General features: G+C 34.2%; 1 protein-coding gene and 1 long non-coding RNA gene across 5 annotated transcripts in view; one reads left to right on the top strand and one right to left on the bottom strand.

The window, feature by feature from the left end:
• Positions 1-26,102, top strand: part of Eip63E (cyclin dependent kinase Eip63E) — a 167,863-nt gene that overhangs the window by 34,183 nt on the left and 107,578 nt on the right. The gene's annotated exons all lie outside the window — the stretch shown is intronic.
• Positions 15,417-19,521, bottom strand: LOC148237556 (uncharacterized). The gene is made up of 2 exons (XR_015812667.1): positions 18,916-19,521; positions 15,417-18,853 (listed from the first exon to the last, which is right to left on the bottom strand). It is a non-coding gene; the product is annotated as an uncharacterized LOC148237556 (long non-coding RNA).

The raw sequence follows: 26,102 nt of genomic DNA, 5'->3' as shown, positions 1-26,102 counted from the left end.
AACCTTTTGTACCTTTTGAAGACGGTGACGAAATCCCTCAATTCTAAAATCCAGGTCTATACCGACTTTTAAAAAGCATTCCCCCCCCCCTTCGCTACGCCACTGTTCTAGAGCACCACAGGGATTCAATCTTGGTCCTCTGCTCCTTATGAACGACATACATGCGACAATTAATGCTGAAGAGTGCGTGTCACAATAATTTATTGGCGATTCGCGTTCTGTACGATACGCTAGCTCGTAACGTACTCTAATATCGCTCCGTTGTCAGGTTTTTGTTGGAAAGAATTCATATATTTTTTTAACTATCTTTGCAAGAGAGAGAGAGGTCTTATTTGTATGTATATACTAGTGCCTTTTTGCTGGGAGTGTGCTGATACAATTCATTGCATTCTCAGCTAGCGTCTACTCAATGAAGCACTTTTTTTTAGGTTGCTAAGGGCCAGTGTCAACATTCTGTCAATACTTGGCGACTTTAGGCTGCTAGCTATAAGTGCCCCCAGAGAGTCGCGATCGCATCCCTTATTCTAGCCAGGTTGTTGGCGCTTGAGAACGTTCTTCTTGATCCAGCTTTTCAACGAACTTGACAATCATAGGATGTTTTCGACTGATAGCTGAGGAGCTGGAAAAAATATGTGGGATGGTGCTTATATATTTTATGCACCATAACTCTTCTTATATTTAAAAAAAATGTTTAATTGTAAATTGGCCATTTGAGAAACCAGTCAAATTTGTAATAAAAATAAAAATATTATCATTATTTTTAATGCTTAATTAACTTGATGAATAATTTCATTGATCAAATTTTTTATTTTTTTATTGAAAATACTTACGCAGTGTATGAAAGTAATCGCTTATATTTTACTGCAACGGTTCGCGGGTAGCCCCATATTTTTTTTAGAAAACTGGTTTCTAATTCTGAAGCAATAATTATACACTAATATGAATCTCTCTTCGAGAAGGAACATGTATTTATGTATTATATGAATAAGTTATTTATGTAAATACCCAATCTAGTGGTGTTCGCCAATTATGTCAGACAATTTCCATATAACATTAACCAAATAATGGATGGTGGTTTTCCTGTATTGTTTCTTCGATAATTGATAGGATGTTATTGGTGAATGCATTGTTTTATTATTTATGTACAAACCTCCTTTAGCGTCACAAATTCGTTCCGGTAAATGTTACGTTATTTGAGCTACATATTTAATGAGGTTTCAGAAAATATTGATTTGTGGTGAATTTCATTACTTTTGTTCTACGGAATATTATAAAAAAACTATTGAATATATTTTATTTTACCTCTGAACATTCTAAGAAATGTTATATCAGTGCAATAGAAACAGACATTATCTATTAATCTAGTTACTCCCACAGACTAGTTGTTTTCGATTTCGATTCTTACATAAGTTTCTACATATCATCTTAGAACGAACACTTGTAGGCAAATTTAAAGGAACAGGCGCAAACAGAGCGCGACTTTTGCGTTACCCAACAATGTAGTTTTAATTGCCACGGTATTGTATCCCATCCGTTTTCAGCTGACGCATTTTCTAGCGCCATTTGCGAATCGTTATTGATTGGTTCTTAAGTCGGTCTGTTGGTTTCGAACCGCTCTATATAATGGAGTGTTTGTTGTTGTTGTGCCGCCGTTTTCTCCTTTTGATTCCGTTCCGCGACTCGAGTACGCCGCCGGTCTTTTTCTCCCCGTCCACAAAGAGCTTTCTTTTTTCATCGTCAGACTAGAGAGGAGATAACGACGCGCTATCTGACGTGACATCCTACCATTATGTCGCGCCTATGATGTGTGTCACAATCGTAATCGCGTCGCCCCCGAGTATCCGCAACGACGATTAGTCATAATGTAACAGTTGAGCAACTCGTTACTGCATATCCCTTTTGTGCGAGTGGAGAAAATTGATTTTCCTGCGAGTGTTTAATATATGACCGTGTTGTTGGAAGAAAGTTTGCGAGGCCGGGAAAACAACCCCATTAGTTTATATGAAAATATGTTTTCTCCAAACGACACATGTGTCTTTCGGTTGAATGTGCGTTTGATTGTTTTGTAGAAGGATTTTGTATGATGGTGAGCGTTGAAGAACTTTGAGATAATGAAAGAACAGAATCACACATTTAAGAATTGCATACCATCAGTAGAACTACTTGCTAGAGGATTTGAGTATTGTGTAAAATGTTCTTTTAGAGGTTATTTGAATAGCAAAAAGAACACTGCATTTATTAGTTATTGAATATTGCATGTATTGGTCGTCTTAAAACCATCTGCCAATACCTAAAATGTGTAGTTTTTTTAACTATTACAAAATGTAATGAATTGGAATTTGCAATGTAATTTCGGCATAGACTGTCCACTTCGTTTTGCCCAGCGGCAGACGAAATACGTCTAGGATATTTTTATGATCGCTTGTGAATACTGGCTAGCGGTATTTTGCCTGTAGTAGGCGCGCTTATTATGTTCGTCCGTAGGCACAGAGTGGTTAATAACGGGGTAGACGATACCTTCATTCACACTTGCTCTATCATAAGGTGACCAGACGTGCTCCTTTTGGAAATCCTGTCCTACTCGAACAAAAATTTTAAAGATGATCTTTTTTGTGTTCTTCTTTGATTTTCAAAATCAGCATATCCACCATACATCAGAATTCTCAGGTTGACTTATAGTGTAATCGCGTCTCTATTCCTGTCATTACTGGGTCTTCTGGAACACAGCATACAAAGAAACATTTAATCGGTTCATATTTTCACTGACTTCCGCTCAACACAACCCAAATATGACAATCTATTAAAAATCCTTTATTTAAAATCTGTACTCCGGTCACGAATCCGGTATTTTCTCGCTATGACGCAGAGTAATATTTTGTGTTATGTGAGATGAGCAGTAAAAGATTAATATAATTGGTACAATGTTTTGTGCGATAAGCTGCAACCATTTATTATATAAAAGGAAAAATCAGTGCGGTTTTCGGTAGTGTCGAATCATATCCATACGCTAAAGCCAAGAGATATCCATTCGTTAATGGGGAAAACATCAACTTTTTAGATGGACAACTTCAATGTAGGTGTCATTTATATGAGCATGGCGAAGTTTAAAATACATAGCAAACTATTCTAGGCCTTAATGGTCAGATTTATACGACAAAATTCACGCAAATTTATTTTTTGATCTATGCGTATGGACAGGTTTACAATTTTATATATAAAAAGAATACGATTCCGAGAAAGTAGTCTTTCAAAAACGACACTGTAATCAATTAGCGAAAATATCGTATTTCATAAAGGTAAAAAATCCCAGTTTCGTATTATTGAGAGTCAAATGTTATTGATTATTGATATTTAGTCAAGTTTCAAATATATTTTCTGAATTGATAATCATACGTTGTTGATCAGCAGATATTGCATATAGCGAAACGCAGAAGTGCGGGAATGGTCATTCGCGTTGTGTGCAAATTTACGCAGTAATGCGTGAGCTTGACTGCTTTTTTTACAAACTTCAATTGTAATCATGTTATTACGGATTGGTATGCAATTAAAGGGAAACAATATTAAAATAAACACCGTAGAGGTTCTTGTGATAGTTATAGTCATATTTTTAGCTGACTTTGGAGCAAAAAAGAAAACGTCATATAAACGCGGAAACAGTGATTGGTAACATTTGAGTGCAAATTCTGTCTGGCTTCAATGTTTACTTTGCTATACAGGTTTTTTTTGTAGTTTACTAAACTGTATATTTAATTTTAAATTGTATACAATTTTTTTTATAATTATTTATTATCTAAAAAAAGTGTCAAGGGAATATTATTGTGCATTTACTCGGTAATTGCCATTTTACTATTGAAACTAATTGTTATACAGTGAGATTTTTTTGTATATATTATTTATAAATCATTTTCTAACACTATGGATGTGTAATTAGTCGCACAGCTTAAATTTTTGGAATATTGTGCTAATTGATGGTTATTTTAATTAAAGAAAACTACTGTTTTTTGAGATTTGACTGCGCATATCTCAAAGACAGGATGTGAATGCTCATTTTGCTACATTCCGCATGTATGTCATGTTTTTGACAGATTAGAATGAAATATAATGTTATCATTAACTTTTGCATGTTATATGTATGTCTGTAATTCAACCCATAACGGTATTTGAAAATGTACTTTCAGGTTTCGTCCAAAGATGCATCCGAAAATTTTTTTTTCATTGTGATTTAATTTAGCATCTTTAACCGACATTAGTGTTTAAACCTTCGTTCTAATTATAATATCGAGACAATATTCTTTTCAATACTTTTAAACTACAACCTTATCTTTCGTCTCAGACGATTTTTAATATTTAAAAGCAAACATTCGCCAGTCCGTTTTATAAACATTGAATCTTATTGAAATACGATCTTTGAACTTTGCCTTAAAATACTCGCTATCCATAAAGAAGGCTCTTTCAAATAATAAAGGACGGATATAAAAAACTCATCACTTAATATTCTCGCTTCGAATTCAAATCGTTCTATAGCTGCTGATAGAAAACAAATCGCCGAATGTTTACTAAAACGCTTGTAAATCGTTAATATACGTTACGTAAATTGCGTTTACGTACACACACGAGATAAGATGCAATACGATACTTTTGCTCTCATCTGGTCTGTACAAGAGTACACATGCTATTCATTGTGTATTCCATCAGCGTAGTAAACACCGCCTATAAACTTATGCATATGTTTCTCTCTCGGATGTGAATCCTTCTTCGTCCGGAAGGTTATATTACGTTGTTAACATACGAAAGGACCTTATAGGAAGAATGTACGCCTGCATGATATTTACTGATTTTTTCTCGCACAATATACGGTCAACTATTATCTAGCATCTATGCTTGCAACCGCACAGCTATGCACGTTCTATGTAATCCTTTGTTCGCGGTGAATTGGTCACCGGTATAGGTCGAATGCAATCTTATCTAATCAAGGATATTATGTATGGACACATAATATCGGTGGATACGCACTATCGAGCGATAAAAAAGGAAAACAAACAGCATTGAAATGCTTTATAACTTCGGTTTGCACCATGTGGTTTGTTCAGGTGCTACGGCGGCAGAGGTAACCGTGAGGTTATCGCCAATCTAATGATGCATAATTTTTCATCAACTTCTTACTATACAATTTATAACAATGTTCAACATAATACTAATAGATTTAGTTTTTACCAATAGTAAAAGTACCGGGTACCCGCGTGTTTTTAAAGGAACCGAGAACCGGGTAATTTTTGAGATGTGAATTTGTATTATAATATGGAATAATAAATACATTCAAATATTTTTTTTTTAATTTTCTGATTTAGTTAAAATTTATTTAGTGTAAAAATTAGCTATATTAGTTAAATAAATTAATAAAATAATAATGTTTCCGAATATGAGTAAGCTTGAGCTGCTTTGTTTATGAGTATGTCGCAGGATTACTTTTTTAGTATTTTTTTTCGGAACCGATCGTAAAATTTATTGTTTACGCCCTTGATTGTTTACATTCTTTGGACTTGGAAAAATACTTTGGCGTCATCTGGCACGCCTGTAAGCTACTCACCCTTTCGGTTCTTTTCTTGTTTTTTTTTCTTTCTCATTTTTAGATTCATGCACATACGTTTTGTCTCCGTCGAACCAGAGTAGCGCTGTACGAATGTGCATTCTTGCACGAAAGGTCATACATATTAAAGAGCTCGAATTCGCTCGAGTCCGTTATAATCCTTGACCTTTGGGCATAACATTGGTGCTGGCGTTGTTTTAGAAAATTTCATGCTTTGCTTATTAAAAATGCTTATTATGCGGTTTGCGTTTTTGCGCAACGGCGCTTTGTAACGAAATCGGATTATGTTCTGCGATTGTGATGCAAATAATGGCTGCTGGAAAATGCAAGCGACTTGCCTGTCTATCCAACTTTATTGTATGCAAATATTTAGATATGATGCCGAATTGATTTTGATCCATTTAATTCTAAGATAAAAAAATAATAATCATGAATTTATTGTACGTGAATCTTTATTCAAACACCCAAATCAAATTTGTGCATCGAAGCACGTTGCTATTTTTTGGTGGTGTATTTGATCAGAAGTAGGTCATGTTCCGATAAAATATTTATGAGGTAGTATCTCAATATGATTAATATTTTTTGTGCGATTCACATTATTACTGCGTGAGTTTCATTAAATGAAAACTTCTGCAAGCGAAACTTAAAATTAGTTAATTGTAAGTATTAGGGTTGGGGAACACTACTAATAAAATCCAAGATCTAAAGCTCTTATTTATATATACACAACAAATCGACCGATCAAATGCGTTTGATGCGGGCTTTAAACGAATCTACTGTTGCACCGTTTGTGTGGCTTCGAGTGCAATTAATTCCGAATTTTGCCTCTTGCAAATCCACCCCTAACCGCCCATTCGGCTCCCACTTCGTTTCCCCTTTACCCTGTCGGCCTACTTTTGTTTGCACTTCCCAGACATTGTGGCACTGGGGTTGCGAGCATTCTGGAACTTCAATTCGATACAATGGAGGGTTGCGGAAACGACAATTTTCATACACCGCATCGCCGAACGGGACAATAGAGGCGGGGGTTGTGAACTTTATTTTTCAACCCTATTCGACATGCAAGTAGTTCAAATTGATTTCATCCAAAGTGCGTAATGTTTCTATCGATTTTAGATAGATCTTCTTACTGCTGAATATTGAATTTGGTACTATTTCATAGTTTTATTAAATTGCATATGTATAATAATTATAAAAAAATATTTTCTGAAATCTAAAAATATCTACTCATAATATTTACCTGATAATCAGTCGTGTTTTCTTTGCTGCTTTTGAAGGCAAAGTTCCGCTCCTTTTATTTATTGTATGTATAAAAAGGGCTGAAGGAACTTGTACTTAAAATACATCAGTACATACATTTCAAACAAAAGTTTAGTTCAGATTCATTATTTGAGGTCAGTTTTAACTTTTTTATGCATATATTCGTGCTATGATTTTTTCCAGAGTCAGGTCCCGAGAATTTATCCCCTCCCCCCTCTCTGATTATGATTTGAAAATCGTTAAATTGACAATGCTGTAATTCTAAGAAATGTATAAAAATAAATACATTTTTTAGCACCGACCGTATACTTTTGATTTAGCATCAATCATCACATTATACTATTTATTTAACGCTGACAAAAAAACTTCATTCTTAGAAAGGTAAAATTAAACAATTAGTTTTATGAGATTTTAGCAGGTCCTTGCGACAATTTTTGTAGCAACTACCATGAGTGGTCCGGACAATGGTTTATTATGAGCTTTTGTTAAAAATATTGATGTAATTAAATTAAAGTGTCACGCAAGGCAGACAGCGATATGTTATATATTTATATAGGGAGTTACAAAAATATTACATTTCATTTTTATATATTTATTTATTTATATGATAACATTAGACAAGAAGTCGATCGCAGTCACGTACTGTCAAATAAATCATTCTTATGAGTTAAACTTTATATGGCAATAAAATTATATTGACTTTATCGCTGTAGAAATTGTCAGAAATAAATAAAATATATGTATTTTGAGAGGAATAAGGAAAGGGCGAATATTTTTTTAACGCTAAGTACCATCTAAATGTTTCTTTAATCTTAAAATACGATCAAGGACTAGAATAGACCGAAATTTGAGTATTAATGAAGTAAAAGTTAAATATTATTTAAAAAAAAAAATCGGGTTCAAATTTTTTTTTGTACAGAGTACAATAAATATCAGTTAAATATTATTAATACTAAACTGGTTGAATTAACAACAATTATGGGGTACAAATATACCCCGCTTAGGGATGTGGAATTTAATAAATATCTACTTATACGCGTTGCGCTTCCATTTTTAAATGCTGAATTAGCAGCAAATAAGTAAAATATTATATAACTTCATACTGCTTGGGTAATTATATATCGACAATGTCTTTACGGAAAGTGACAGTTTAAATAAAAATACCAAATTTATTCTCACGTTTGTAATGTTTATTTCTGATTATTTTATTTTTGCTTTGAATAAATATTTCAATGAACTTGAGCATTTGCTTTAAAAAGATATTTGCTTTTGCGGGTATTATATACGTAAAGATATTTAATTTAATATTAAAGCAACTTATTATAATTTTCATTAATATATAAATAACCCTATAGGCAGAAAAACAAACAAGTTCAGGATTCTCACTCGATTGCCACCTGTTTTGTAACTAGTTTTTTGTTGGCAACTTAAAACGCTATAGTCCAAAAGTTTTATTTATAATTTTGTTCTATATTCATTCGAACGAGTCATTAGTATTTTTTTTTATTAAGGTTTACTACCAGATTTTATAAACTATAGCTTTGAAAGGCAACAAACTATCCCGTGTCGTTACTGTGTTCCATTTATGAGGAATAAAGCTAACCGGTATCTTTTGCTGATCATTAGTGTAAAATACTTCAATCATGCTTTGATGAACTATTGATCCAACAATCACGTTGCTTAAATTATTTCCATTATGAAATATTGATACGTTATCTTCCGAATTAATATAAAAAATACAATAACAGATAATTTGTACAATATCTTACGTACACATTAAGTTTTAGGCCAAAAGTCACCGAATGCGCATCCGAGAGTCAAATGTTTAATTTCGCCTCGCAAACTTTGACTAATTTAAGTCGTTACCCGGGGGGTTGTTTGATCAAAGCTCGGTCGGATGAAAACTACGTACCTATATATATGTATCCAGTATCCGTATTGTTTATTTGCGTTATGTAATGCGCAGAAAGTGTCGCTTTGTCGAGTTTGTTCAGCCTCGTTAATGAAAATACACCGCCAACTGTGTCATTCGAAACGGCGATGATGATTCACGCTCGGACACGCGATCCGTTTGCTAAAATGTTGACATAAACTCGGCGAAAAGTTGAACTAAAAAAACAAATTGGTTTTCTCGTCCCATCGCGTTTGGGTGACTGTTGAGTGTGAAAACTAAAATTAATGGACAGCAATGCAAATTTGATTGTTCAATAAAATCGCATCATGTTTGGAGTCTGAGAGTGTTCGGAATGAGAATGAACTCGCCAGAGCAAATGGTTTAATGTTCTGAGTGCCGGAGCGAATGTTGGATTATGATCTATAAGCCCGTATAGCGTGCGGAATTTTGATTGTGAATTATTCATCGGGGTGTGTATTATGCATCCGTTAATTGATGTTAATTACTCGTACTCTACAATATTCACGTGTGGCAAATGCTCAACATATGATATGTAGATGGGTGCTTCGCTTTCACGCTTCTGAATTAAGTAATTTGCTCGAAATGAACGAACGCATCGTCTTTCTGTTTTTCGTATAATTTGTAACTCGAGCATTTTAAAGATAGTACTTCTCACTACCTCATTCGTGTAATTACGCGTTATCCCACGTCTAACTCGAAATGATGTAGGTTTTAGGTCTATTCACTCATGGATTACATCTATAATACAAAGGAATCTTTTGTTAAAGCTATCTTCGGCAAACACTACAACTTTTAATTAAATATATATATTTAATTCACTGTTTTCCGAACTAAATTCCATAATTTGAATTATTGATCAACATATTTCTTACCAGGCTTTGCCCGCGTTTTGTTCCTATTTATATCCTTCCATTATTTTTAATGATTCGTTCGTGTTATTATATATGATAAAACATTTACCTTTTACTTTAAACGACTATTATTGCAACGATTTTGCTTGTCAAAGCGCATTTGTTCAATGGTGTCTTTCTACCGGACAATTATGCAGGAAATCCCTACAGATTTATACAGTGGTTTACAAACATAATTCGTTCCGTACTTGTATATAAAAGCAAATAATATTTAATGAACGCTTAAATTGATTCGTTCCAAAACCTAAAAATATTCATATAAAAATGATAAATACAAAATAAACATATATTTTTTAATATATCGTACTTACTCATACAATATCTTATTTTTTTGTTGACAGGCAAATGTTAAATGTTTGTTATCGTAATTCCTTGAATCGGTCATAAAACTTATATTGTCAAACGATTGAAAATTAGGAAATTATCTTTTCAGGAGAATTATATAGTGATTTATTTATTTTTATAGTATATTTTTTAGTACTATTTTTATATAGTTAACTAACCCATGAGTTATATGGCTTCCTAATATCATAACAGTATATTTATGTAATGCGCTGCTTTATTGAGTATTTTGTTATATATTAAATAAACTGCAACCTTAGAACAAATGTTTTAGTAATTAAGAGCAGTGTTCTATTATTTACGTAACTTTCGGGATAGGACCGCAAACCCCTCAAAACTTTTCCTCTCGCACGTCTAATTTGTGTTTTCCGTGTGCGGTACAAGTGCCCGAGTTTAACCGTGCACGCACTTAAAGTGCCGCAAGATAATTTATCGCAAATCCGCGAAAATAAACGTAACGGTTGTTTCTAATCGATCGCCGTTGGCAATTATTCTGCCTAGCGCCCACAGAAGCAGGAAGAAGTATGCGATCAGATTCCGCGAGAAGAGGTCACAGGCGGTCTTCGGTGCACCCTAACGTCATATGGTATGGCATGGCGTGGCGTGGAGTGTCTTGGTCGGCTGCTGGGATATCTGAAGGCCGTTTACCTTGCAGGCGACCGGTTGTCTGCAACTCCCCCCTCGCTCTTCGCCGCCTCCGTAACGAGTCAGCGACTCTAGCCGCTGCCCTGACATGCCAAAGTGTGAGTGGTCACCGGGTGCATTCGCGGGTCGATTCCGGTGTGATTTGTTGGGACACATCTCGGATGGTCATTAAAAAAGCTGTCCAGTTCTTCAGTGGCATTTGAAGAATGATTATATGACGCATAGTCTCTGCTAAAACATGTAATAATGAAGAACTGGGTCAAAAAATAATGCATTGAAAGAATAATATTATTTGGGACGTGCTTCATTTTTCTCAAGCAAGCTCACCGATGCCACCAATTTAATTTTGATATTTTATGTGTCGTTGGTTTTGAGGAGGTTTTTGAAGTTTTCTTATTAAACTCTTAGTAACTCATATATAAAATAATTTATCTCTATAAGCTAGTTGCAACTTGGGTGAAGATCGATATTATCGGTGTGTTGACTGACCGTTTAGTACAAAAGTTATTTGATTCATGCTTTTGGAACAAATGATTCTCCCCTATGTTAATTAAGATGCGTTGAAATCAAGGATAAATTTAGCTTTAAAATTTTGGTTACTGCCCAAAAGTTCGTTGCTGAGCGAGTGGCTTAAACCCATTTATATAACACTAGCGTTTCAAAGAATGTGAAAGAGATCATATTGTTATCTTTTAAATATGGGAACAATAAATAGTTTCTCCATATTTGACTTCACTTAAATTAGCCACACTCGAGTTATCAATCAAACAAATTATCTTTACTAAACATATTTCAATATAAAGTATGGCTTTTTTTCATTACTATATATTTAATGACTACTGTTTTTATTCGCACGATTGAACGTGTTTCAGAAAGTTATTTATTTTACAAAATAAAATATATTTGCTCGCAGTTGGATAATCACAATATAAATATTTACACAATATAAATAAGTCTAGACGAGCAAAACGGCAATAAAATAAAAAAAAATGTATAGAGAAGATCTCTCGCCAACTGTCAAACTGTCTATTTTAATAAGTGTCCACAAATTATAAACTTTTTTCTTGAAATATAATGCCGATTTTTATACTAAATACAATTACTATATGTTCAGCAAAAGTCATCTTTATGCGTAGTGTTGGACCGCTACGATAAAACTATTGTTTTTCATATACGTCATGTCGTTGGACCCCTAAGTGGTAGAATATAATATTTATACATTTATCTAAAGAAACTCTGCGTATATGTAATGTTCGTAGCAAACTGTGTACACGAGTATCTTGTTAAATGAAATTTTAATTAAACTATGTATATTGAGGCTTGAAAATGTGTTAGTGACGGTGGAGCCTATATGAGTAGATTGCTTTTCAGACGAACAATTTTCTGAAAGCTCGTGTAAACAAAGAAAACTTATATTCCTTTCCGTTTGAGTTCCTTGTTAAAGCTTCGTGTGAGCACAGGTATGCCTGTAATTAATTTCAGTATAATTTAAAATTTCTAATAAATACGAGATATACAACCTGGCGTATGCTTGATGAATCATAGCCGTTCTGATGCATTCATCGCCATCTAAGACTTAGTGCATTTCTCAATGGTTTGTCTAGATGTTGCCTCAGCATCGATAATTATAAGATTTAACTACGTTGGCCGATCCAAAGGATATTCTTCCGCCGCGGTTCGAGGCCGCAACTTGCCGTTGACCTTATGTTTGTGTCGAGTTGTTCTGCTGTGTTCTCCTTATTTGATTTTCAATGTCTCGTAGAAGTTAATCGTTTTTTTTGCTAGACCTCACATGATCGATTATAACTAGTTTTTTGTCTAAATTTTATTAAACCATTTCAGCTCAATGATATTTAGAAGAGACCATCGTCACAATCAGATAATGCAAAATCAACTTTTTGTTGCGATAACGGAAAAGTACCGGTGTGTTTCACAATTATGATGCCAGACGAGCTGTGTGTGTAATTTATAATACTATCAATAAAATGTATTATAGCACAATAATTTGCATGACTCGCATTTGAAATCAAAAGTGGCTAAAGGTGTGCACGAATCAAAAATGGCTCGAAATTTGACTCGCGTGTGGGTGATGGATTGGCTTTCGCGAGGCATTGGACAAGTCGAGTTTTGACACAACAAACCTCGAACATAAATTGCACCGCCTCCGTGTCTTCTCGCTCTCTTCTCTATCTTTCTCTTTCGTCTGAGTATGTACGTTGCATTTGAATGCTGTATCGCTATTTTTGGAACGGCTCTTTTATTCGTTATTCACTTTGCATAACTAAACGCGCGACGGTTAATTTTAACACGGGTACTGTTAATTGTTTGGTATTATGGAAGACTCCTACTACGTACACTTATTTTTGTTGTTTTTTTCCATAACTCGAAACTATGGATATTTATGATATGCTAATGCATGGCGATGCAGAAATCGGTAGAAATCACATCTATTTACGATCCTCGACTTCAGCCAAACTCCATTCTAAATAAGTTCCTGCTTTGAAAATAATTTCTTTATTAACCTTTAGAAGTCCAAAGGCATGTAAGTCATGCCAAAATGGTTTTACCATTGCAGTCCAAATATCCAATATATTTGATATTTTCTGAAGCCATTTTAAATGATTTGATTTATTTCATTAGTTACTCAGAGAGATACTTTTATCAATATATTACAGTAAAAAGATTAAGTAATTCATAACCGTTATACCTGGAATTAAATCAAATTACTCAAATTCATCAATGGGTTTTTGAAACAATTTTTGACCAGTTTGCGCCAGCTGCTCAAAGCCTAGATGTGTGAATTGTTATCCCTGGTTCTCAATCTAAAAATTTTGGTTTTACATTTGCGTTTTTTTTAAATAAATTAAATTACTGTTTTTAATTGAACTCAATATTTAGACAATATATTTTGAGAGCAATAAATTCCGAATCGCGAAGTTGATGTTTGCGAATGAATTGTCTTATATTCATAATTTTGCGCCCTATTATAGGTCTATAACATCAGTTTCTGATTTTTTTAAATATTTTTTTAGAGATTTCTTAGGATTTTTTTATTATTAATCGAAAATTTGATGTATTTCATTAATTATGAAAAATAATATCAATTAAGTGGCGGATGTTAGTTTTTAGGTGCTCCAACGACGTTAAATCGCATAGTTGCCCCCACTCAATTTAGCCAGAAAAATGCATGTCATTTAATGAAATATTATTAATCTTAATAAAATCGTTTAAAGTTTGGGAACCCTATCTGTGTAATGACTTCGTAGTCAGTGAGACTCAGGGTGGAATCTAGTTAGAGTTTTATTACATTATATTTACATATGTTGCGACAGACGAAACATGGCGAAATGTTTTCTCCGAGTGGTGGTGGAGAAGCTGGCAGAGGGATGATGTCAATTGATGGTCCTCAGAATTCTGATTGGTGTGTCACAAATACCAAGATACAAGAATTGGCTGCATTGAACTGTCAGAACTTTCTTATAATTTAAGTCGAAACGGTATTGTCACTTTCTTGACTTTTTCCATAGCATTTCAGCAATTGCTTACCTCTTTTCTTAATGCTTGATCACTGTTTTGCAATAACCCTTAAATATCCTACTTTGTGTAACTTGCTCTAAAGTTATATGAAATATTGTTTCCTACTTTACTCGTCGCTAGTGATATTATCTTCTGGATATTTCTTGATTATATTTCAGTATGTTTTAGATCGCGATTGATAGGCTAATAATACTTAGATGTGGCATCTGGTCGCCTTGTGGTTTATAATTCAGTGATCTGAACTTACAGTGCTTGACTTTATATGCTCGTCCTGAACTTTTTGATCAGTTTTCTTTCAATACTTGAAATTTTGTTCTTTTGATGTTCTGTGTAATTTTAAAGGAACAAAATTAACAAGTAGGACTTTAGCAGTTCTTTGCTACTGACTGCCAGAGGTCCGATCATTCGAAAGTGTCAGTGGGTAGGTCTACCAGAAGGTGAACCGACCAAAGTCGCGTGGGTGACTCCAATGCGACTGCAACTCGATCGGTTGCGTCACCGTGAAATCTCACCCACAAGTTACAAAGTCGATGGGTTACGACTGGTTTGATATCCCTTCCTTGTGGTGTGTCCACACCAAAGCGGTGAAAACCCAGCACTACGGCTTTGTCATCGCCGTTTTTACATCACTATGATCTTCTCAAAGGCAAATATTTGCGCGCCGGAAGCGATTCAGGTAGTCGAATTGTTTGCGGTTTTTATTGCGATTGCCCCGAGTCAATAGGGTCTACTATATATTTTTGTATCATCCTCAAGATAAGGTCCGTTTCTTAATAATTTTGGGAGCTCTACTATATTCTAGTTTATATTTAAAGTGGTTTTCTTGTCTAGATGTTTTCCGCATATAGGTCAACGATAATTATGAGCGTGTATGTGTTTTTAAACGAAGTAGTTACATACAACGTATATATGATTTTACGGATGAATGTTTCTCATTTTGTTTGAACATTAGAATATATTAATATAAACACAGTTCCGAGTAAATCAATATTATAACAGAGTTCTGAATGTTTGTGGCGAAGAGGTTCCCGAATTAATAATTGAGTGTATGCATTATATTACTGCAAAAGTATTTATAGAGAAGTACTATATAACAAGGTGAATATAATATTTGTGTTCTTAATGAGACAGACTGATACAATTTACAAGTCTGGAGCCACGCTTGCAACACCGAGGCACATCGTCAGTTTCTGATCGGAGATGTTCCGTCGGTCTTTCCGGTTTTCTCGGTACTATTTACAAGCTAACTATTAACTAAGATTATCGTTTATATACTTAATGTTTGGCCGAAACATTACCCAAATTTAAATTCAAGAAATAACATTTCTCATTTGTTTGAACTGTGACATCTTAAACTTCCACTTGAATGTTTGTTTTCGCTTTTTAACTATACGTTATATTTCTCTTTCACTCAACGTACAACGAAGATTAATTTGTAATTGACACTATTTAATTAAAGACAAGTTTCGTCGCGTCATGTGTGCACATAGTGAATTAAGCTACTTAAAAAGTTCTAATTGAAATGTATATAACTTTTTATTAACGTTGATAACTTCTTAAGATGATGAATGTGAATTAAAATATTCATTCACGGAATAAAATTTATAAAAAAAATAAGATGCGAGTCATCATTGGCTTGCAGAATGGCAACAGAGTTTCCGGTCCCTAGCGCATGCCAACTTTTTTGTATCGCGGTTCTACAATTGTATACATTGTGTTAATGGTGTGTTATTTTGTTTTAAATTCGCACAATTTATAAAAATGTGAATAATAAATGTTACACAATTCCACAGATGTACGGATGTATTAACAATGAGATTTAAATTCAAGTTGAAAAGGGTCTGAACCGTCAAAATAATCGGATTACTCGAATTGAACCGGAGTTTAATGAGACGATCCCCCGAGGAGGCTTACGGAAAAATTCAGACAACACGGTCAATTCAACAATAATCCTAGCTCTTGTGCACATTTGCATAAAAACTATATTTTAAACGCGGTTAATCCATATTTGCATTTATCCGGCCGGCCGTTAAGCTCGAGAGGGTTAACGCTCGACGCTTTTATTATCATCATCGAGGGGTCAAATCGAGTTATGTGCGTATATACGCATGTCCGTATTACCGGATGGCTCTCGTACCAGCCGACTTATCGCCGCCATGAAATCCCCACGGCGAGACGGAGAATTGAGTGATTTCCCCGGAAAAATTCCGGGGTAAAGCGGCCGTCACGCGCCCCGGTGAATTGAGAGAGGCGCCTTTTGTGACGCCGGGCAACCCTACTCGGCGGCCTGACAATGGCGAAAATTCGCTAGAAGAACGCGCTAACGCCGACACTCGGGGGTGGAAAGTGGAAAATTGGAACGCAAAGGTATTCTGGTTGCGGAGGAGGTGTGGCGCATTTTTTAAAGTGAGGAAGGGTTCATTAAAGTGGGGCGTTTGTTTATAATGCGCGTGAGCTTTTACAATGGTGCTGTTGAGAATATATTTCTTTATCGCAGGTCAAGTGTACAAGTCACAGTCACTGTCGGAAATTATCTGTAAGGTCCCAAAATGTCCATGAACTGAGCGAGGGTGGATTCCTCGACGTCCTCATGTGCCAATTTTTAGTCGTTGTAGATTGGATCCGCTTTGTATTTACTTTGTATTAGGGTGACGTTTGCAGATCAAGGATAAAACATACTTTTATTCTTTGAAAGCTGATAGAGACAGGACTACTTCCTGTACTTTTTTTGTTTATGCAACGCTAGGTATTCATTAAAAATATGCGAGTCACAGTATAAGTTATAATTTTAATAATTTGATATCCATACAATCAAACATTTTTCATTGGATTATTAAATCTATTTAATCAAAGATGTTTATATCTCTATTCAATTGTATATATTCATTTTAGACACTTTAGATCTTCCGATTGATCTGACGAAGTTGTGTTCTCAGAATGTCACATACTTATCTGGTTATCTTTGCATAACAACACACACACACACGCGGACGAGCGATCGTATCATCTAATGTAAAACTATTTTCTTAGCGTATCTCTATATTCAGTAGCGCGCGCTGAAGTGGAAGAATTTATCAGAGAGCAGCCTTGAGCTAAGTTCTTCGGTCACATGATGATGCTGTTCAATAATAGTGTTTTTATTTTTGAAGACTTATGTTGTCTCCTATATGATTTGCTTAAACTCTACATACTCAGATTTAATGCCATCTTCACACGATTAGGTGCTTAATTCCGTGTCGATTTTATCATATTAAGGTCTGATGCGAGAGGCCGTTCTCTGAGAATATATTTACGCGAAAATTGATAATGGCTAAACTGTCGGGGTCCCTGCCCTCCCTCGGGAATTACCGACAATTGGCCCTAATGACGCAATCGAGGTCCCTGCACCAGAGAGCGTTGTTTTAATCATCAGTGCGACGACTTTGTTGCTCCCAAGCTCCCCCCGCGCTTGACTCATCGTTTATTTAAACTCGCTTAACCCTCCTAGGACCGAATAAAAAAACTGTGACCCCAATCGTGAACTCTCCGTGTTATTGTTCTGCGCGGCGCTTTATGCGTTTGCGTGTGGGTAAAATTTGAAATTGCAGAACTTTCGCGCGAATCGTAAAGTTTTGCCTCGCACGTATTGTAAAGGCGAATCCTTGAATCGTGAAAGGCATTATGAAAGTTGTGTAATGTCGACGCTGCTAATTGAAGTCGATCGAGTCTCTGACTAATGCAGCCGAGAGGCTCTATTCATAATACACACAGAGTGACATGTGTACGCACATTCATAAATTATAACGTGAGAATATGTACGTGTCGAGTTTAAATGTATATCGTTATGAGACATGGTTAATTTACGCGTTGAACTCTGAATTAAGCCGTTCGCGCTTGGTTAAATTGAATTTTATTATGTACAATTACAACGAGTCTGGTTTTTATATATCTCCTTCTCTCTCTAGAAATGCGCTGCATATTACATGTTAAATTTATTTCGTTAAGTGGTCTGCTTTTTAGTTAAATTAATATATTTTAGAGTATGTAAATACCAATTGAGACAAGCAATTTATTTAACACTCAATACATCTAAAGACATGATAGATGGTTCTTTACCATCTACCACGCTCACTAACTAGAAATCCATATAATTAAACTCAATAATGAAATCTTCTTGAAACACGCGTTACTTTATATGCTACATACTAAAAAGTAATGTAATGTTTTTTTAATACAAGACGAGATGTCGATTTTTTCCCCAAAAATCAGGTTAAACTCTAGACATGGGTTGACCTAAAGAGAGAAGCGGCTGCTTTCTCGGTCTATTCTGTCTCTATCGATAGTCGACTTAGTTTCATTTGGTTTCGAGTTTGTTTCAAATCAGAAGCTCGAAGGAAATTCTTAACGAAGTATTGGCGAGAGCGAGTTGTGAATGGAAGTGTAGATATAGGCGCTTTCATATGTTTGATCCTCTTGAAAGATGTTTCGTGCTCGCCAACTTTTTTGATGCTTGACCACAAAATTTAATTGGATTTATTATTATGCGCCTGTTGTCAATATAATTCAAAACATTTCCGGTGTGATGCATTTATTGGAATTTCCGCCCGTCATGTGTAAGATGTACGCCGTGTACTAATGTCATTGGTTTATGGCGTTTTTAACACATAATATGTTTTTCTCACGGTCCATTTTAGTAAATGCTTTGGACATGCTATGCTTGCCTAGTCGATGGATCCTACAAGGAAAAATACAAGCAAATCTGTCCTGGTTTATGTACATATATTTTAACCCAGCCTGTGCGAAGCGGGGTACGATAGTACCCCATTGTTTTTGGGTTTTTCGTCATATATTTTTAATTACAAATAATATGCATTACAACCTGACAAAGGAAGCAATAAAATTGCCCAATACTGCTTGAGGTAAAAATATGGGCACTTTAACCCTTTGAGTAGTGTGTTAATTTATACACATTTGTTAATTTGTTAGTATACACATGGAAGTGAGTTAATTTTACGTATTTTTTTCCTTATACGGTGAAATCTCTTTGTAACGAATACCGATATAACGAAATTCCCAGTATAACGAATTTTCAATTTGTCCCCGAAAAACTTTCATACAAAATGTTTTTATTGTAACGAAGACTGATCTCAGTATAACGAAATATTTTGATCCGATTTTAAGAATAATGTTATAACTTGAACAGTATTTCTCAGAATTCAGTTCGTCCTTGTTTTCACAAGCGACATTCAAAGTTTTCATTACAGTGTCCTTAAAAATAGACAAAAAACAATCTGTCAATCTTGTAAGAGGTTATTTTGATGCTTTAGTAATATGGTAATAAAAAATATCATCTTCCTTACATTCAATATAACGATTTTTAGTATAATGAAATTTTTTCTTCGTTCCCGTGAGCTTCGCTATACTGAGATTTCACTGTATTTCTTATTGAATATATAGTAAATTATATCAAAGAGGAGTGGTTTTCAACATTTAATTGCGTTAAATTATTTACCACTTTTTTCCTATTATTATTATTATATTATGTTAATAATTTTATCACTTTTCTATTATTATATTTTGTTGATTTACTTCATACATTTTATTTTATTATTTGGCTTGTGTAGTATTTACTTATACAAATTCAGAGGTTCTCAATATAACATATTTGTTTATGTTTATTTTTTGTATTTATTATATTTCAGTTATATATTTACATGAGCTAGGATATCTCAAAACAGTAAAAGATCGACCACCGTACATGTACGGCGATATCGCTTAAAGGGTTCACTATAATTTTTGAACCTAAAACAATCAGATTGGAAGATATAATACCGTAGCCGAAAACGAGTATTCATAAGGGAATTGGTAATCGATCTGATTTCCAGCTGTCCCTCCGTTTGCATAGAGAGCATTTTTTTCTACCTTCCGTCTGATAAAGGTTAAACAAACCGCTGCTGGATTGAGGATAAATATTGGTCGGGAAATTTTCAGGAAAGTCAATCTCCTAGCTCTTTACTAATTAACAACTGTACTTGTATGGTAATTCACAGAATTAGTATTTATCTGTTTTGCTATATTGTACTAATAAAATGCTGTTTTAATTAAAGCGCAGTTTTTTATGCAATTCGGAATATAACGGTCTCTAGAACAACCCATATGTGCTCATGGTAAAGCACCACATAAATCTACAGATATTTACCAGTATCCTAATATTAGCACTGCACCAGGAGATTTTGTGGCGAGCAAAATTTAACGTGCTTTTCTATATTATATTTAATTACTATGATTAAACTTAAGAAACATACGTATGTACATATCTATCTATATGCAAATTTGGACACGTTTGTTAATACACGCCCTGTACCAGAACAATTTAGACGAGGGTATGACAAAGATAATTCACCAACGTGACCGGATCAATAGACGAGGTTTACTTCCCGGAATTTATAATATTTAATTAATAGTAAAATTATTTTGACAAATAATGTATACGCAGATTTACGTGTGGGTGGGGTGTTACTTTGTGTGCTTGTACATACATTTAAATATTTTCCGCATCGTTTCGTTTGATGATGTAAATATATAAACTTTTAAAAAGTTTTCAAGAGGGGTAGATTTTTAAAACTTTCGCTTTGCAAATAGTTTAAAACTTTAGTTTTAAAAGTTTACGCCGGTGAGGGATGGATGATGTAGTAAAATATTCTATACTATGATGTTATATATTCGATTCTCGCTCTTATTTATATGGAGAGTAGCAGTACCAACATATCGAAACATTGGATCAAAATTGTTTTGTTGTCATCGGTAGGGCAGGTCGGAGGGGGGCCGAATATCGGCTAACTCTCGGGGTCGATCAGTGGTCGGTCAATGATAAAAAATGTATATGTAATGCGACTGGCCACTGTTTACTCAAAGATCTTCGTGTGTTATAAAAACCATTGTTCAATGCTAATAATATATAATGCAATTTGTTTCACCAGTAGTCGCGTTCCGCGTAACTGAATCACTTTCGCGCATAGTTTTCGCATCGGTTCGCATTTAATCGTCCGCGGTTAAATCCCCATGGTGGTTTTTCACTTTACCGTACATGTGAGCGCAGAAACGAGAGTTTGATAGTTTACACACGGCGCACCACGTGCACTCGATTGTGCCCGAGCGTAAATAACCCGGTCGGTCGGGGAAAATGCATTGTTGTGTGCGTCTCGCTCCAGATGCGGGGACATCGAACGTTGGCCCGCGAGCCGAGGAAACGAGGGATTAAATCGGTGTGTTAACAAGGCTCGCAGCTGCGGTGCCGGCCCGCAAATCGATCTCGACGGACGTTTGTTGCGGTGTTTACAGGTTGTTAACGACACAGTTGGAGTTTTAGTCAGATTTAGCCGATCGGTTAATTGCGATTGGTAGTCAACATATGGGACAGCAAAACCAATCATTTACCATATCAAGAGATATTTAAAACAGTGTGCCCAATGTCTTTTAAGTTTGCAGTTTGCGTTTATTTGTTTTGTTACAATCAGTGACATGCACCAAATGTAAGAAGCGGTATGTTATATGCAGGGCTGCCGAGAGCGAACTCGGGCCATGGGAAAACGATGATTCCTGGCCGCACATACAGACTGGCATTTGACTAAAACCAAGTGTAGCTGTATGCGTGCGAATACCGACCGAAAGCCGAGTGTAATGTCTCTTTCTAGCATTCACTCGTATCTTTCTAGCGCATCTTGGAGGCGCCTCGCTGCCGCTCGCGCCGACTTTTACTGTCAAACCAAACAACCTAACCTTTTTTAATGATATTAAAAAAGGTGAAATTTGGAATAAATCGACACAATAGAAAATTCCCTTGAGGCGCCCCTCAAGGGAATTTTTCCCCTTCTCCCCCGCCTCTCGGCAGGCCTGCTTATATGTTTTGGACAGCAATATCTATGGATATTAATTTGTGAAACATACATTCAAAAGTAGGAATTTCCGTAACAGCTTGACTTCTTTGACAAACTCACACATCCGCCGTATTCACTTTTTATATATTACTAAGAAAACATGTCTAATGTTGTATTTCTTAATAATATGTACTTTTTGATATTCAATTAAAAAATATTAGGTGTTCCGCTAAAGTCAACTACTAAAAGCTTTTCTGTATTTTCTGAAAATTAGTCCTGGTAGATTGCATCTTAGTGGCATTAGTTTATGGGGTTGTAAAATTTTGGAAACCCATCAAGAATCGACCTGGCGACACTCGCGTCTGTGAAATTACTTAGCTTTGTGCACCTGAGCCGCATCGGGATGTAATAAAATGCGAAATGTGATATAAAATATTTTTATCTGCGGACCCTTTCGAATTAAAGTACCTTCCTGCCAATATACGGTCCTGCATGATGCTTCCATATAAATATACGAACTTATAATATATGCATACAATGCTCTGGATTAAGAAAATGTTGCTTGCAATATTTATTTTATGTCTTAAAATGCATGTTAAAATGTGCCACTAAAATCATAAGAGCAATAGAAAGCACTGAACTTAATATATATAATTAAAGCCTTTTAAAGAATTAATATATTAATTCATATATCGAAAAGTAATCCTTTAGAATTAATAGGCAAATACAACCGTATTTAATCATTTTCAAGTTAGCAATTTTTTAAATACATATATATTATTTGCTTTAATTTATGAAAAAAATACGCTTCAATTACTATTAGGTACTGAATAAATCTGGGTCCTGCAGTGCAACTAAAAAAATTTGGAACGAATTAAATTAAATTTAAGATTAATAATGGTCATATTTATTTAGATCGGAAGAAGTTAGTAGACATAATTATTTTTTTATTATTTATAGATCTATACTTTTCCTTCAATCAATCATGTATTTACTAGAAAAATTTCGTTAAAGCGTAGAATATGTAAGGCCCTACAAGATTTGCTTAGTCAGTGTGTCTATTGATATAACGTCGGATAATATATTAAAACGCATCGATCAATCTCCATATTATTAAATAAGGTGTATTTTTAAACTTCTGGTTCCCATCTAATATTATATTTAACGCTGACATTTTTAAAATTTAGTCAAATTGGTTGAGTGCTCTCATTTAAGCAATTTGCGTCACCGCAAATAACACAGCAATTTATTAATGAATGTTTTCACCGTTTTATCGCTAAAAGCAACTCAATATAAAGTAATGTAACCTATATCTTTTATTGAAAAATAAAAACGCGTTTCTCTCAACTTTTGCGCAGAAAAAAATAAGCGATCTTAATAATTTCACTGCAAAAAAACCCTTGGGAAAAATTGGAGATCGGATTTAAATTTAAATAATGTAGATGGAAGTAATATTATTTTTTTAATAACATATTTTTTTAAATACATCTTGTCCAGCAGTATGCAAAGCTAACAATGATTCTAAGAAACAAAATTCTAGTTCGATCCACATAGTTGCGTATTAACTTGTCGCATTTTACAGGCTTCTCACATTCATACGTTGTAGGTTAAGTTGACGGAAACCTATCAATAGATAAATAATAATAAAAAGGCTGAAAATGTGTATATTGTATGTTATAAAATATTTATATTTTCCAAGTGAATTCGTTTCCCGGAAAGAGGTTTTGTTCGAAATTTCGTAATTATGATTCATGACGCGTGTTATGTTTTCTTTGAAGTTATTAAATATTGTAAAATTACCTTTGTTGACTTTTCCAGGTATATGTTTTTATATTGTGCGAATCATTAAAATATTTTCATGATGTTGTTCGCAATTATTCATTATGAAATTTATGTAATGTAATATCATTTAATGAACTAATCCTTCAACTTATAAATTGGTTAAGCTTTACCGTAATAATTAAAGTGAAAATATCATTAGTTATGGTTGAAAATAATTAGAATGGAAAATATGAACGCCTACGAAACTAAGTGAAATCTAATATTAAATATTGAAATAATTTTATGCCACTTATTTTTTTTTGTACTGAATGTCAATCAATAGCCGTCGCTTAAATTTTCACTATTAATCGCCAGGTAAGAGTGGGGGTGGGATTAATTAATATTTTATTAATTAGTAACGTGGGCTTTTGTAAAAAACGCCTTTGCTACGTTTTTCTCAAATGCTTAATATTTATAAAAAATAAATTAATTTACATAGGGTTGCAAAGTTTTGTGACAAAAGAGTCAAATATAAAAATAACCATGTTTCAGATTATTTTCGAGTAAGTTGGATTAATTTATAGTCGAGTTCAGACACTTTCGACGTTTACGATATATTATTCAAATAATATCATTAAAAATACGTGTTTTGATTGAAAACACAGCGCTAAATGTTTGGATTCTCTACATATGTAGATCGCCTTTTTACTGTTAAAATTATGTGGATGTTGTACTTAATGGGCTTAGGAAGCTCGTTATGTTCAACGCTAATTTGTATTGATATTTTAATATAAACTTATTTCGTGTATTTAAAAACGTGTTTCGCATTTTTTTTTATATTTAACCGATACCGATATCTTTAAATGTTCACAAAAATGCTATTGTATTTAGCAAAAAAATCAAAGATAATTTTGACGCGGAGTATATTTTTTATTTAATATTAAAGAGCCGCATGTGGCTCGCAAGCCGACATTTCCTACGTTTGATAAAATTTGTTATAATGCAATTTATTATTATTGTTTTATTTAGCTAATACAGCTAGTTTTTACAGCAAACAAATTTTAACTAAACATGCATATTTATTTATTTTATTAAATTTTCCGTTGTAACTTGACAGGCATAAGCCTAATGCATTACAACATCTATATTATTATGGGCTATACAATTTATTTATAATCAATATATGTTACTGCAGCTGGGGCCGTATGTTTTTAAAATAGCGCATTTTTATGAATAAAAATTTGAGTGCCGCTGTCGGGGCTCGAACCCGCAACCTCAGAATTACTAGCCTGAGACGTTACGAACTACGCTATTATGTATTACATACATAATATAAACATAAACAGAAAAAAAAATACTTAATATTATAATATATTAATGTGTCGTCCGCAAACAGATATTTTACATTTTTTTGTATTAATACATAATATAATTGGTCCCGATTTAGACCCCTGTGGTACACCGTAAGATATTTTCTCTTTAGAATACGCATAATTTATTTGAACTTTTTGCTTTCTTTCTTTTAAATAATTATTGTAGATGTATATTATTATAGTCATAATATATAAGTCATAATTAATACATATATTTAAAGACGGAATAGCGTAGTCCATAACGCCTCAGACTAGTAACTCTGAGGTTGCGGGTTCAAGCCCGGCAGCAGCACTCGAATTTTTATTTATAAAAAATGCTCTATTATAAAAAAACCGGCCCAACTGACATTTGTTGGTTATAAATTATGGTACAGATTTACCCCGTTGTAACGCATTGGACTTACGCCTATTAGGTTACAACGTAGGACTTAAAAAAAATGTTTAATAAAAAAATATATAAACGAAACACCCAAATTAAAATTTCGTGAACAATATTGTCACGGAAAACATATTATGAAATAACATTTTCATTCTATGCTACTTTAATTTAAAATTTCTTCGAGTAAAAAGTAATCAACTGATTACTATATTATGAGCTTGCAATACATCTTATATATTTTTTGGGCTTGTATACTGACTGGTGTGATTTATTCAGCAAATTAGACACCGGAAGAGCTTTTTTGAACATGTAAGATTAATAAAAATATAAGTTTCAGTATTATACGGCGGTATCCAATGAGGAAAAGTCGTAGAGTCCCGCAGATGTGAAATTCGAGTCTCTCTTGTCTCTGGTTCCTGCTGATGTGACTTGTGAATTGTCAAGTCTGTTATACTGGTCAATTTGGACCAATAGCATAATTGCTTAGCCTCGCCTTCGGTACATCTATTGGTGAAAGCGTATCTTCTACGTGGTCA

Source organism: Plectrocnemia conspersa, unplaced genomic scaffold (assembly GCF_051122295.1).
Source record: "Plectrocnemia conspersa isolate PC_06_02 unplaced genomic scaffold, ASM5112229v1 ptg000002l, whole genome shotgun sequence".
In the NCBI taxonomy this organism is placed as follows: Eukaryota; Metazoa; Arthropoda; class Insecta; order Trichoptera; family Polycentropodidae; genus Plectrocnemia; species Plectrocnemia conspersa.
This window is presented reverse-complemented; position numbering and strand designations above follow the sequence as displayed.